General features: G+C 42.6%; 1 protein-coding gene across 1 annotated transcript in view; it reads left to right on the top strand.

The window, feature by feature from the left end:
* The window catches only part of LOC124801232, a 150,464-nt gene that overhangs the window by 72,289 nt on the left and 63,738 nt on the right, over window positions 1-14,437 (top strand). The gene's annotated exons all lie outside the window — the stretch shown is intronic.

Here is a 14,437-nt window from a genome sequence, read left to right as displayed (position 1 = left end):
TGCAAGTTGCAACCCTCTATCGCTGGAGGGCTCTGAATTGTAGCATGTAACATGGTGGTGTCTGAGAGAAATTGAAAGTGGAATTCGAAGAGTTTGTTCAAGCATGGTGCACCCTCTCCTTCAGAATGACAATGCTAGACCACACACAAGTGCTATGACATCTGCAACAATCTGATGCCTCAGGTTCACTGTAGTTTATCATCATCTATACAGTCCCATTTGATTTCCATCTGTTCCCAAAACTTGAAGAACACCTTTGAGGACTCCACTTTGTTAGTGACAAAGTGGTGCAGTTACGGGTTAAGTTGTGACTCCACCGACAAAAATAAAAGGACTCCACTTTGTTAGTGAAGAAATGGTGCAGTTATGGGCAAGGTTATGGCTCCATTGACAAAAATAAAAGATTCTACAGTGATGTTAACAATAAATTGGTCTTTTGTTCTTCACAGGGTGTCTATGGTGAGAAACAGAGAAGTAGACATGAAGAATAAACATGTAGAATGTTAGTAAAGTTTTATTTAAAAAGCTTCAAGAGTTTTCAGATAAAAAATTCTGAGGCATTATTTTTCAGCATTCCCTTGTACTTTAAAAGTGTTTAATGCTGATATGCTTTTTAAGTAAGAATGCATATAGTTATACAACATAGCTGTAATGTGATGCACTTCTCTTTTACATACATTTTTACTTACTGTGGTTCGTGTAGGTTAAGCATATGCCAGTTTTGTATGAGTGAAAATCATAGTTACGTTCAAAGATACTTTCTTTTTTTGAAGATGCTCCCTTTTGTAAAGATAAGTATTTTATATACATACAAACAAGGCAGAGGCAGTTTTTTCTGGCTCTTAAAAAGGAGTCTACAGGAATCCCTGCATTTAGCTTGCTTTATCACTATGATAACCTTTCTTTGTGTTGCAAGTGTATACTTTTTAAATTGTGGAATATCCCCAAAACCGATTCTGTACATTAGTAGCAACTGTATACTGCTGTAGTATATTGTGCCAATGAAGAGCAGCTTGTATTTTGAAAAAGAATTCTAACGGCATACATAATTGTATTCAGTATTTTTGTTTAGACTGTTAAGGTGCAACTCTTACTTCATATCTTCCTAAATATGTATGTGTAAAAGTTTTGTGTTGTGACTCACCGATCATTCAAAGTGCCGCCACACAATTACGTGCATCCTCTACATGCGGCGCTGTCTGCCAGCCATGCAGCAGCTGCGCCACCTAAGCGGCCAGCCGAGCAGCGGCCGCTAGACTGGGACTCAGTGCTCATTCGAATGCTAACGTGTACACATGTCTTGCTTGTCAACTTACTCTGTGACTTATATGTGTTGTGTCGTTCTGAAATATATGTGTTAAACTTGACGTTATAACAATTGGCGACGAGGTAGTGGATTTTTCCTTTTCACCGTTGACCCACAGGGTTCCATGGCTACTGCCGAGCAACTATTGCAAAATCTCCTTGAACAGCAAACGCTTCTAACAGCGGCGATTCGCGATTTCGTCGTGGCGTCAAATGCGGGGCGTTTCTCGTCGTTGGCTATACCTCCTTTTCCTCCTTATGACGAGACGGCGGAAGACTGGTCTGATTCTGAAAAACGTCTTCGACAGCACTTCTTGGCATTTCATGTCACGGACGAACAACCATGTAAGTCTCTCTTCCTTTCCTGGATTTCACCTCAAATGTATCGGTTGTTGTCGCAATTGGCTCCTTTGAAGGATCCTGCGTCTTTGTCCTTTGCTGAAATGTGCTCACTTCTGTCTGTCTATTTTCAAAAGCAAACGCATGTGGTAGCCTCTCGTGTTGCCTTTTATCGTTGTCAAAAACAGCCACATCAATCCTATCGCGCTTGGGCTGCTGAACTTCACGGCCTCAGTCGAAAGTGTCAGTTTGTTACTGACGTTCCAAAGAATCCTATGCCGATTCCATGGTACGGGATGCTATTATCCGGTCAGCGCCCTACAACGAAGTTCGGCAACGTTCCCTTCATTTGGCGAGTCCGACTCTAGATGAAGTTCTCTCCATTGCGCATTCTTTTGAAATTTCTCGCGCCGCTGGGGCGCAAGTAGAGGCGTGGGGTGATGTCGTGGAAATACAACCTCTGTGCGCTGTTGGAGACGCGTGCGGTGCGTCCCCGCCGGCCGACGTGGCCGCAGTGCGCTCCCACGCGCAGCCTCGGCCTAGCTGTAAACAACCCGCTAAAAAACTGCTGCAAAACCCCCGGCAACTTCCTTCGTGTCCGCAGTGTTTTATGAAACATTCACGCGAGGATTGTCCCCAACGTTGGGCTGAGTGTCACAATTGCAAAAAGAAAGGTCATGTGTCTTCCGTTTGCAAATCCGACCGCATACATGATGTTCGTGAACATGACGCTGATTCTGATTCTGTGTTGTCTGTCAATTGCACTTCTTCCCTTTCAGGGAAGTTATTCGTCACTGTCCAAATCCTTGGTCGAGATGTTCGCATGCAAGTGGATACCGGTTCTGCTGCCACTATAATTAATTCTCAGACGTATCTTCAGTTGGGTTATCCACTCCTGTCACCTGTCACTCGGCAATTACGGACGTACAATAAACAGAAGATTTCTCTCTTGGGACAGTTTAATGCTGAGGTATCTTACAAACCCGTCGTTCGCACTGTTCTCATATTTGTGGTCGACCAGAGCAATGCAGAAAATCTTTTTGGTTTCGATGCCTTTCGCGTTTTTGGGTTCTCCATAGATGACTCTGTCAATATTGTCTCTGATGCTATTCCTTATGCTCAACTGGATTCCTTGTCGACGACATTTTCGTCCCTTTTTTCTCCTGGGTTAGGCTGTGCAAACGACTTTGAAGCTCATATCACGCTCAAACCCACTGCTCGGCCTAAGTTTTTTCGGGCTCGGCCCATTCCTGTGGCCCTTCGTGATAGGGTAAAACGGGAGTTGGATCGTCTCACTACTTCAGGGGTCTTGCTTCCTGTCACTTCCAGTGAGTGGTTCTCTCCTGTCGTTGTCGTTGCTAAGCCAAATGGTGATATTCGTCTCTGTGGCTATTTCAAAGCCACTGTAAATGCTCAATGCCTCATCGACACTTACCCTATGCCCCGTCCTGAAGAACTGTTCACTAAACTTGCTGGAGGCCAGTATTTTTCTAAATTTGACCTGTCAGAAGCTTATCATCAACTTCCTCTCGACGCTGCTTCCTGGCAGTTTCTGGTTCTTAACATGCCTTTCGGCCTCTATCAATACCAGCGCTTGCCATTCGGGGTTGCTAGCGCCCCTGTTCTCTTTCAGCGATTCTTGGAACAATTATTGCTCCCTGTCCCTGGGTGTATCAATACATGGACGACATTGTTGTCACTGGCTCCACTACTGAAGAACATCTTCAAAATCTCTGCACACTTTTTCATGTCTTACAGACTGCCGGTCTTAAGTGTAATCTTCAGAAATCACAATTTTTTCAGGCATCTATCACATACTTGGGGTTTCAACTCTCTCGGGATGGTATTCGTCCGCTTCAGCAAACTGTCGCTGCGATCAATGCCCTTCCTCGCCCCACATCTGTTAAGGAACTGCAGGCCTTCTTGGGGAAAATAGCATACTATCACAATTTTTTACCGTCTGCGGCTTCGGTGGCTCAGCCGTTGCATCGCCTGTTGCATGAAAACGTGCCTTTTCACTGGTCAGCGTCATGCGAAGTGGCTTTCCAGAAATTGAAGACTATGCTGAAACAGGCCCCGTGCCTGGCTACTTATCGACCTGGCCAACATCTTGTTCTTGCCACAGACGCCTCTCAATACGGGGTCAGTGCAGTCCTTGTGCACCGTTTTTCTGACGGTTCGGAACAACCCATTGCTTATGCCTCCAAAACGCTCACGGATGCCCAACAAAAGTATTCTCAAATTGAGAAACAAGCTTTGGCCATTATTTATGCTCTTCATAAGTTTGGTGTATTTCTCTATGGCTCAAAATTTCATCTTGTTACAGATCACAAACCACTTGTTTCTTTTTTCATCCATCAACATCACTTCCCGACAATGCTGCACACCGCCTCCAGCGTGGGGCTCTTTACTTGTCTCGTTTCAATTATGAGATTCATTTCTGGCAAACGGCTCAACATGCAAATGCTGATGCTCTGTCTCTCCTTCCCATGGGTCCTGATCAGGCATTCGATAGGGACGAACTTTTGTGTTTCCACCTGGATGTTGCCGAGCAGCGGGTTGTGGACGGGTTCCCCATCACTGGGGACAGGCTGGCGGCTGCTACGGGTTCTGACCCTACCCTCTCCCAGGTTTTACGCTGTATTCAGAAGGGTTGGCCAGATCGCCCGTCCGCTAAGACTTCTGACCCGTTGCGGAACTACTACACTTCGCGCTACCGCCTCAGGGCTAGGGATGGTGTTATCCTCCTCTCCACTGACAATGCTTCGCCGCGTGTTGTGGTACCTGCGTCTTTGCGTGCTTCGGTCTTGCGCCTCCTTCACCAAGGGCACTGGGGTGTGTCTCGCACAAAATCTCTGGCGCGCCGTCATGTGTACTGGCCTGGCATCGACTCTCAAATAGCACACATGGTCGCTGCCTGCGGCCCTTGTGCGTCACAGGCCGCTGCCCCGAAGTCATCTTTGTCACCGTGGCCTTCGCCTGAGAAGCCCTGGGAGTGCATTCATGCTGACTTTGCGGGACCCTTTTTAGGTACTTATTGGCTCCTCGTAATTGACGCCTACTCTAACTTTCCTTTCATTGTCCGTTGCACGTCGCCTACCACCGTGGCAACCACCAGTGCTCTCGCCCGCATTTTTTCTTTGGAGGGCCTCCCCTCTACTCTTGTTACTGATAATGGTCCGCAATTTGCCTCTTCTGATTTTGTGGATTTTTGTGCTCGTCACGGCGTTATGCATGTCACGGCCACGCCGTTCCATCCACAATCCAACGGTGAGGCTGAACGACTGGTCCGCACAGTTAAGGCTCAGATGCGGAAACTTCTGACTTCTTCTGCTGCTGATGATGCGCTTCTCCAGTTTCTGGCGTCTTACCGTTTCACCCCCATGGGTGACCACAGCCCAGCTGAGCTCATACATGGCCGACAGCCCCGCACGCTACTTCATCTTCTGCGGCCTTCCAGCTCACGGCCGTGGGTGCCTTCACTTGGCTGGTTCACCGCCGACGACCTCGTCTGGGTATGGGGATATGGCAGGCGACCAAAATGGAGCCCGGGCCGCATCTTAAAACACCGTGGCAAACGCCTGTATGAAATCCAGATGGACACGGGTGTTGCAGTGCGTCATTTGGACCAGCTTCGGCCTCGTGTGCCAGCAACACCTATTCTGAATGCCGCTACACCAACTTCGGCTCTACCTGACACTCGGGATCTTGGCATCTCTCAATACTCACAACGCAGCCCTCTCACCGTCATCGCGATGCCAGCACAAGAACGGACGCCACCAGGAGACGTGCCCATGCAGGAACCGGATGACCATCCTCTGTCAGAGCAAATCTACTCGCCTCCTCCTCCAACGGACTCCGATACATCGCCCATGTCTCCTGTCATATCAACTGGACTTGCCGCAACGGGCAGATTGGTGCATGGGGCCCCAACAGATTCGACCCCTACGTCTCCTGTCATCTCGACCCGTTATCATCAGGGACACTTCCGTCCGTACGGGAAGCCTCCTCCTCGAGACTTTACGGCGAGTCAAACAACGCCTATGGACGTTAGCCATCTCCAGGACACCTCCATCAAGACCAGTGCAACAATTTCAAAGGGGGGAAAAGTGTTGTGACTCGCCGATCATTCAAAGCGCTGCCGCGCAATTACGCGCGTCCTCTACGTGCGGCGCTGTCTGCCAGCCATGCAGCAGCTGCGCCACCTAAGCAGCCAGCCGAGCAGCGGCCGCTAGACTGGGACTCAGTGCTCATTCGAATGCTAATGTGTACACATGTCTTGCTTGTCAACTTACTCCGTGACTTGTATGTGTTGTGTCATTCTGAAATATATGTGTTAAACTTGACGTTATAACATTTTGCATGACTTATATCTGAGACATTGTTTCCTTCAATGGTGAAAACAAGATTTGCAGGATGGAATTTTGTCTGGCGTGAAAGTTAACTGCCACAGTTTTTTTCTGAATTTATGATGAGCCTGTTGGTCCAACCTCACTTTGCTGAACTTTGCATAACTGATGTGGCAATTCTTAAGCTTCTCCACACTGTGTGATCTAATTTGAATGTTAATGTCATCTACTGTAGTTCTGTCATTGATTTTGTCAGCTAGTGTAATTTACAAACAGCAGAAATAGGACAGGTCCCAGAATTGACCTTCGTGAGTCTCCATGCTTGATTTTTTTTGAATTCTTTCCCCATTACTGTAAAAAGTAGAAATCCTGTGAGATTCAGTGAGTTTGTTTTTAATCTGTTGATGATTATTGAGGTATGACTGGATCCACCTTTTGGACTGACCTCTAATTCCATAATTATTTAACTTGTGTAAGAGAATGTCATGATCAGTAACATCAAAGGTTTTATTAACACTTTGCCATCTGCACGTCCCGTACAAATCTATTCGTTTGGCACCGGCAGCGCTAATTCGGATTACTTTGCTTGTCGCCGGCCATTCTTGACTTATTGGGGGATTATAAATTGTTAAGTTTTACTAATCTCATCGTTAGTTCTCACAAGTTCTCAACCCTGTTCCCTTACTTTCATGAAATTTCAAAGATATACATATGTTAATAAATACAAAATTTGTTTGGTTCATATATTTGTTTATTTGCATTGCCTTTGGTACTTAGTATTTATCTTTTATATGATATACAGCAAAACAGTCTCCAATATGTAACACAACTCCACAAGACTTGCACATTAACTTTGTTGTTGTTTTTTTTTTTTTTTCTTTTCCGAACATATATGGCAGTTTCTTCGTTTTCATTTAATCTTTTCAGAAACAAGTATTAGTTGGTGTTGCTTTATGTGACCGGAAAGTCTGTCAACCGGACCATGATGAGATATATGCAATGTAGTGGCAACCTCCCAAGTTTTGCTCCAAAGCAGGTACATGGTCTTTTATCCACGAATTAGACATTTTCAATAAAAAATCGTGAAATTAGAGACTCTTGTGTTCTGTATTGAAATATTGACATGTACAGAATGCATTAAATAATGCGCAGTTAAAGAGGTACATGCATATCTTTTTTGACCATTTTGTAGTTTTTCTGTATATAGGGTAATAACTCAAATAATGGTCTGCCCAATACACTCCTTTCATGTATTTGTTGTAGTCTAATACACTCTCAGGTTTTTTGATTGTGTTAATTGGTTTTTCTGAATTTTCTTTGAGTGTCAGTCAAAGTGGCATTATGTATTGTAGAGATCATTCGCACCATTTTAGTTTTCCAAGCTTTCCATACCTGTGCAAGTACTTCACCTTTCCATTGATGACAAGCTTCAAACATATTGACTTTTGCCTGCTTTAATTTTTCCGGAAATCCTCTGTTTTGCTGTATCATTCCATAAACTGGAATTTTCTTTTCAAGTAACTTCTCTGCAAGTTCTACACTGTTATAATAATTATCCATGTAGAGGTGATGCCACTTTCGATAAGATGATGTTAGTAGTTCCATCACTGTTTTTGCTAAAGGCTGTCCAGCACTGGAATATATCTTGAATGAGGAAATGTATCCGTGTACTCGAATCACGCAGCATTCGAATTTTCGACGGATTGTAAACTTTAAAATTTAACCATCCATGCCACGGTATCATTCCTTCATCAGTTGAGATGTTTTGACTTAGAGTAAAAGTTTCTTTAAACGTTTTGGAAAAATAGTCAATTATGAATTGCACTTTGAAAAGTCAGTCTGTATTATCCGGTTTATTGTTGTCGGATAAATGTAAAAATGATAATATTTGTCTGAATCGGTTGCGGGACATCGTTTTGCAAAATATCGGTATGTCTGTCAATGGATTCATTGACCAACAATCGATCCTTGCTTTTTTTACAATTCCTATAAGGATACCAAGCCAAACAATTTTCTAAGTTAGTGTCCCATAACATCGACAAATTTGGCATTTTTGTTATACAATTTGCTTCTATTGCAATTTTGACTGTAGTAGTTGTTGGTTTTGTTGCTAATATATTCAAATACATCATTCTAATGGAAGGAAACATTCCACGTGGGAAAAATTATATATAAAAACAAAGATAAGGTGACTTACCGAACAAAAGCGCTGGCAGGTCGATAGACACACAAACAAACACAAACATACACACAAAATTCAAGCTTTCGCAACAAACTGTTGCCTCATCAGGAAAGAGGGAAGGAGAGGGGAAGACGAAAGGAAGTGGGTTTTAAGGGAGAGGGTAAGGAGTCATTCCAATCCCGGGAGCGGAAAGACCCACCTTAGGGGGAAAAAAGGACAGGTATACACACGCACATATCCATCCACACATACAGACACAAGCAGACATATTTAAAGACAAAGAGTTTGCCCAAACTCTTTGTCTTTAAATATGTCTGCTTGTGTCTGTATGTGTGGATGGATATGTGCGTGTGTATACCTGTCCTTTTTTCCCCCTAAGGTGGGTCTTTCCGCTCCCGGGATTGGAATGACTCCTTACCCTCTCCCTTAAAACCCACTTCCTTTCGTCTTCCCCTCTCCTTCCCTCTTTCCTGATGAGGCAACAGTTTGTTGCGAAAGCTTGAATTTTGTGTGTATGTTTGTGTTTGTTTGTGTGTCTATCGACCTGCCAGCGCTTTTGTTCGGTAAGTCACCTTATCTTTGTTTTTACAAATACATCATTCCCAATACATAATTGTATGATATCCTTGATGCTCTGTGTATCTTTGGGAAATAGGACCCGGAGATCCAGGAACAGTAGTGGACCTAAGAATGAGCCTTGGGAAACCTGATACATAATTTCTCCCCAGTCAAAATTATGTTCCCAGACTACTTAGTACAACTTTACGCATTCTTTTGGTTAGAAATGACATTCATTGGTCAACTATACCATCAGTCCCATAAAACTTCAATTTATTTAGGAAAATACTGTGATTCACAGAGTCATGCCATATATAGGTTGCAGAAAGTACCAGCTGGTTCTATTTTATTATTTAATTGTGAGGAACATGTAAATGGCATTCTCAGGAAGCTGGCCGCTGTGGCCGAGCGGTTCTAGGCACTTCAGCCCGGAACCGCGTGACTGCTACGGTCGCAGGTTCGAATCCTGCTTGCGGCATGGATGTGTGTGATGTCCTTAGGTTAGGTAAGTTTAAGTAGTTCTGAGTTCTAGGAGACTGATGACCTTAGATGTTAAGTCCCATAGTGCTCAGAGCCATTTTGCATTCTGAGGAGAACAGTCCTGAAACCCAAACTATGATTTTCTGAGGATATTGCTATATCTGAGAGTGGCGGGATACCAGTGCATGCATCAGAAAAACAGGAGAGAAACGATGATGTTGACACAAGGTGGGAAGACTGCCTGCTGACGTGACTCAAAGCCACACCAAAGTTGAGCAACAGAGCTGACTGAAGGGTGGACCTGACACAACAAGAGAAAGTCCATAAGAACCAATGCAGCAGTGAAGTGCCACGAACTTTCAACACTACATTGTCAACAGGTCAATTAAAAGCCACAATACAAATTCCAAATCGAGACCAAAAAGGAAAACCAATACCAAAGCGAAGCTGTTGATGAGTAGTCAATAGTACAGTGGAGATAGTAATGAACACTATCAAACGTAGTACACAACTGATGGAGTGGTCTAGGTGGGGTGGTATTTATGCTGGCCACAAGGGACAATATTGGATGGTGTATATGCTTGATGGGAAGTGATGCACTTACTAGGTGAGTGCAGCACTGCAACACCACTGCCTTCTATAATTCGTCAAGGTCCATTTGCTCTGGTGGGCTTTCAACTTCTGCGCAGCTCGATACCAGGTCCCACCCCCCGAAAACATACATGCCACTGGAAATACCATGGAGGTACTGTGGAAGGTGGAATGAAGGTACAGGCAAAGGTACACTCTCATCAGCTGTAGGCTGTGGGGTGGAAGTATGAGTGGTAGTGACCACCAGAACAGCACTGGAGATGGGCATCCCAGGGGAACCGCAGATCAACAGTGAGCCAGAGGGCAAACCAGAAGGTGGTAGAAGAGGTGGCTGTGGAGAGGATGCTTGTGTCCAAGGATGAAGCTGGTTGTGGTGAAAGGGCTAGAGCCCTTTCTGCGTTTGGACCAACTTGTCACTTGTGGGTGGACACTACTGTTGCTGATGTTCAAGCACCAGCATTCACATGGGAATGTGCCCACACTACAATGCCAGGGGTGCTACACCAGGAGGAATGCGAGTGAGGTTCCAGCAGCAACGGTGTAAGGAGATGAAGCAAAGTCTGAGGCTGGCGACCATAGAGGACTCCGCAGGGCTATGATTGTCAATTGGTGTGGTGCGATACATGCTCAGAAACAAAGTAAAGACCACTTTAGCGGTGGAGGATTTGATGACCTTCTTTAGCTGCTTCTTAAAAGTCAGGACCAGATGTTCAGCTTCACCATTGGAGGAAGGGTGGAATGGAGGGCTACACATGTGTTTGACGCCATTAGTGGCACGGAAGTCCTGAAGGCAGAGGCTGTGAATTGTGGACCATTGTCAGAGAACAATGTGCGAGGCATCCCCTTGATGGCCAAAACTTGGGCTAAGGTGCTAAGAGTGGCCCTGGCCATGGTGCATGCCTTGTGTATGACATAGGGGTACTTTAAATAAACAACCATGTAGAACACAAGAATGGGCATGTAAAATCGATATGGATGCAGTCCCAAGGGAGACAAGGAGTAGGGCAGGGGGAAAGGACTAAGGGGGCGCTGCCTGGTGCTGAGTGCGTACTGCACAACTATGGACCATCTTTTCGATGTTGCCATTGATCCCAGGCCATTACATAAGGCGGCTCGCCATTGTCTTCATGCAAGACATGTTCCAGTGACCCAGGTGCAGTAAAATCAATACCCAACAATTCAGTTCCATCAGAATAACCACTTAATGTGTGCCTCCATCTCAGTATCCGAAAGATGATGTCATCCACAGCCAAGAGTCTCTGAGAAAGCTGCTTCCCAGTGCGGAGCTCTGTTGTCAGTCAACGAGTGAGATAATGGGGCCAGCCATGGATAAATAATGAAGGACCTGTCCCAGGGCAGGGTCCCGTTGCATTGCAGCAGCAACACACATGGCCCTAAGGGGAAAACCGTCCAACTTATGTTGTAGTTCAGCATCGATGTGGAAGCAGAGGTCCCCCTGTTGGTCGAAACCAGAGTCCAGGCCAGCTGGTAGGTGGGATAGTGAGTCAGCATTAGAACGCTGGGCTATCAGCTTGTACCAGGTAGTATAATTGTAGGCACTGAGAAACAACGCCAGCACTGGAGGCATTAGCCTGTTCATTCTGGGAGGCTGGAATGCAGTCAGAATAATGCCACCAATGGCTTGTGATTGAGATGTTTGTATTTTCCCACCTCCGTGTTGCAAATGTTTTGACTTTGTTTTCACGTCAATTCTACCAACATTGAGAGTTGTTTAGTTCTCGGGGTCTTGTAGAATCCCTGGATTCATGTCTCGTCGCTGGGCAGCCTATGAAAAGGATTGCGGAAGACTCCCAAATAAATTCCAAAGTACAGAGCTGTTTTAACACCAATATATTTCCAGGACTCTGGTGTCCGAGCCTGGTGAACTGTACCGGTTACATCACATGTACCCAAAGTTGACATCAAGCGACACAGTGTTCACAACAATCAACAAACGAGTGAGCCTACAATACATTTGCTCGCAACCCTAGCCAAAAAACGAGTGCTCCAAGGCACATGCGTGACCTCTATTTATACTTTTGTTAACAACTACCTACAAGGAAAATTACAATTTTATGTAAAATCACAATTAAAAGTTAATCCGAATATGAGATAGACATTGCTAAAAATTTACAATCTCAGTGCTGAACAAGGTGAACCTATTTTCAACTTAGTTACGAGTTAATATAATATTTTCTGACTAATTATGTTACAGGTAACAATTACATTTCTAAATTTGTTTATAACAAATCAACTAGTGCCTGAATTTTAGTGCTAACATATATCGGAGATTCAATTAACATGCTTTATTTATATGTTCTATTTAATTTGCTGTAGTAATTTTATAATGATAGGTTTACTGATACATCCTGACCATGTGCTACATTTCTTTCGATTAGTTGCAGTATTAATTTCACATTTATATTTTGTTTTTCACATAAGAACAATGTTAGTCAGCAAAGCATCATTTTCAAATTATATGTATACTGAAATAGTGGTTATTTTTGTATGTAATTTGGAAACAGGTCACTTTACAATCAGGCAATTAGGACTGGTGTTTATCTTTGATGCTCTCCGAGGTGTTCTGATAGGGCAATGAGATACAGTAATATTTCAGTACCCCCCGAAGAGTTTTGCCTAGCCTGATAGACGAAACTCTTCTCACAGAAATATTAGTGTGATTGATGTGATACAGTACTAGTTGGACAAAATAACACAAACTGAATATATATCTTAAAAGGTACAAAATTGAATCATGCAACTTTACATACAGATGAATTTTCCAAATAGCTACAAACATATACATCAAGAAAACAAGAATTGGAATTATGAGATTACAAAGAAATTTCCAAACTTTTACAAAATCAATATTTACATAAAATTTTCTGAATGAATGTTTTTCCGAACTATCACTTCTAGAGCGTCCTTGTTGTGTCACTTCTAGAGTGTCCATTAATTTTCCCTCCTTCAAACACTCAGACACAACTAAGTTAACAAATTGCAAATTTGATTGGATTGATTACCTAGCACTTTTAAAGTTTCCACATGACATGTTCTAGAGTAATATTATCATATAAAAGACAGAAGAATAAAATTTATCCTAACAGTTTGCAATACCATAAAATATTTTACAAATCTTATCAAAAATGAATATTCAAAATTATATTTGTATTTTTATATTGTGACAGTATAGAAACTGTTCATTTATATCCAATCTGGGTTGTTGTCACAAGTATCTGAATATACTATGTATAGTCAATATTTCTTGGCTTTGTACATCAAATGCAATAACGTTTCAAAATGTTTACCAGACATCCAGAAAGTCAGATCAAATTAACACAGAGAGACAGCTTCAAGATTTAATAAATTGTGACAAAATAAGTATTACGTCAGTAAAATTCCTGAAAGTGGCAAGATACACTTAAGCAAGTGAAAATGTAATTGTGATATAGTTAGCAACCTTGCAGTAAGGAGATTCTGTAAAAAAAATCCAGAACCTTGTCACATGTCATCTTATATTTCATTTCGTCAAAGTCCTCAGTCTGTCTATTAAAGTTGTCATTTCCTACCCCTCAATACCAAACTAGTCTCCAGATTGTGTCTTGTGGGATGTGACTAATGTAAAATAATAGTTTTTCAATGTGATTTGTGTGCTATGCATTGTCATAGTTGTTCAAAATAACTCTCAAGTTTAATTTCACATCAGCATTTCCTTCAATCAACATGTATAAGAGTTCTACTTCATGTGATTCAAATCATTCATAAGTTCCGTTGCGTGTGGCTGCACCATATCATCATCATCATAATCCTCTCAACTAAACTAATCATCAAAACCATTAATAAATGAGCGTTGAATACCACCGAACCACCTCAGCAGCATTGCATATCATATAACCTAAACCTATCATCATTATTCTCATCCAAATACCCCTATGAAAATGCAATATTAAATCAAGCCAACTTCCATCAATAAACTGTAAACATCAATTCATGTGAAACAGAAACAGGAATGAGTCGGCAACCTCAAATCCTTAATACAAATGCAAATCACAACATCACTTACCTTATTTCAAGACAATTCTCAACAATTCATACCAATTTCAACATCTCTCTCGTGTGTACATAACTGAGTGAAACATGTATATAGTATATCATGGTGATAATCCCTTCTTAACAGCATAAATCACTTCAACCCTTTCATAAATCATAATGTCTTTCAACATCTCATGTGGTCTTATATATAGTAACACGTTAATTCAGTTGTCAATCGTATAATGGTATGTGAAGCAGAACATAGTAATTCCTTCCTTGTGGATAACCTATATAAGATAAAAAGAGTAAAAAGATGTATATAGTTCTTCTTAACTGCACAAATGTACCATACAATCTTTAAGTATGTATTAATAAGCTTAGTGTATCTTCACACAGTCCACCTTTCATTTCTGCATAAGCTGATATAAATACAGTATGGTCTGTTGTCTGTAAAGATGTGTAACTGTTCCTCACTAGAAAATACATATTGGTTTTTCCTGGCAAATCATAGTCCTCACATATCAGTAATAGTCACAATCGGTAGGATGTAAATGTCAAATTATCAATACATCTGATGATGCAGATTACTCAATCAAAACAA

The sequence above is a fragment of the Schistocerca piceifrons genome, chromosome 1, assembly GCF_021461385.2.
Source record: "Schistocerca piceifrons isolate TAMUIC-IGC-003096 chromosome 1, iqSchPice1.1, whole genome shotgun sequence".
In the NCBI taxonomy this organism is placed as follows: Eukaryota; Metazoa; Arthropoda; class Insecta; order Orthoptera; family Acrididae; genus Schistocerca; species Schistocerca piceifrons.
The sequence above is the reverse complement of the archived record's forward strand: the minus strand, read 5'-3'. Positions and strand labels throughout refer to the sequence as shown.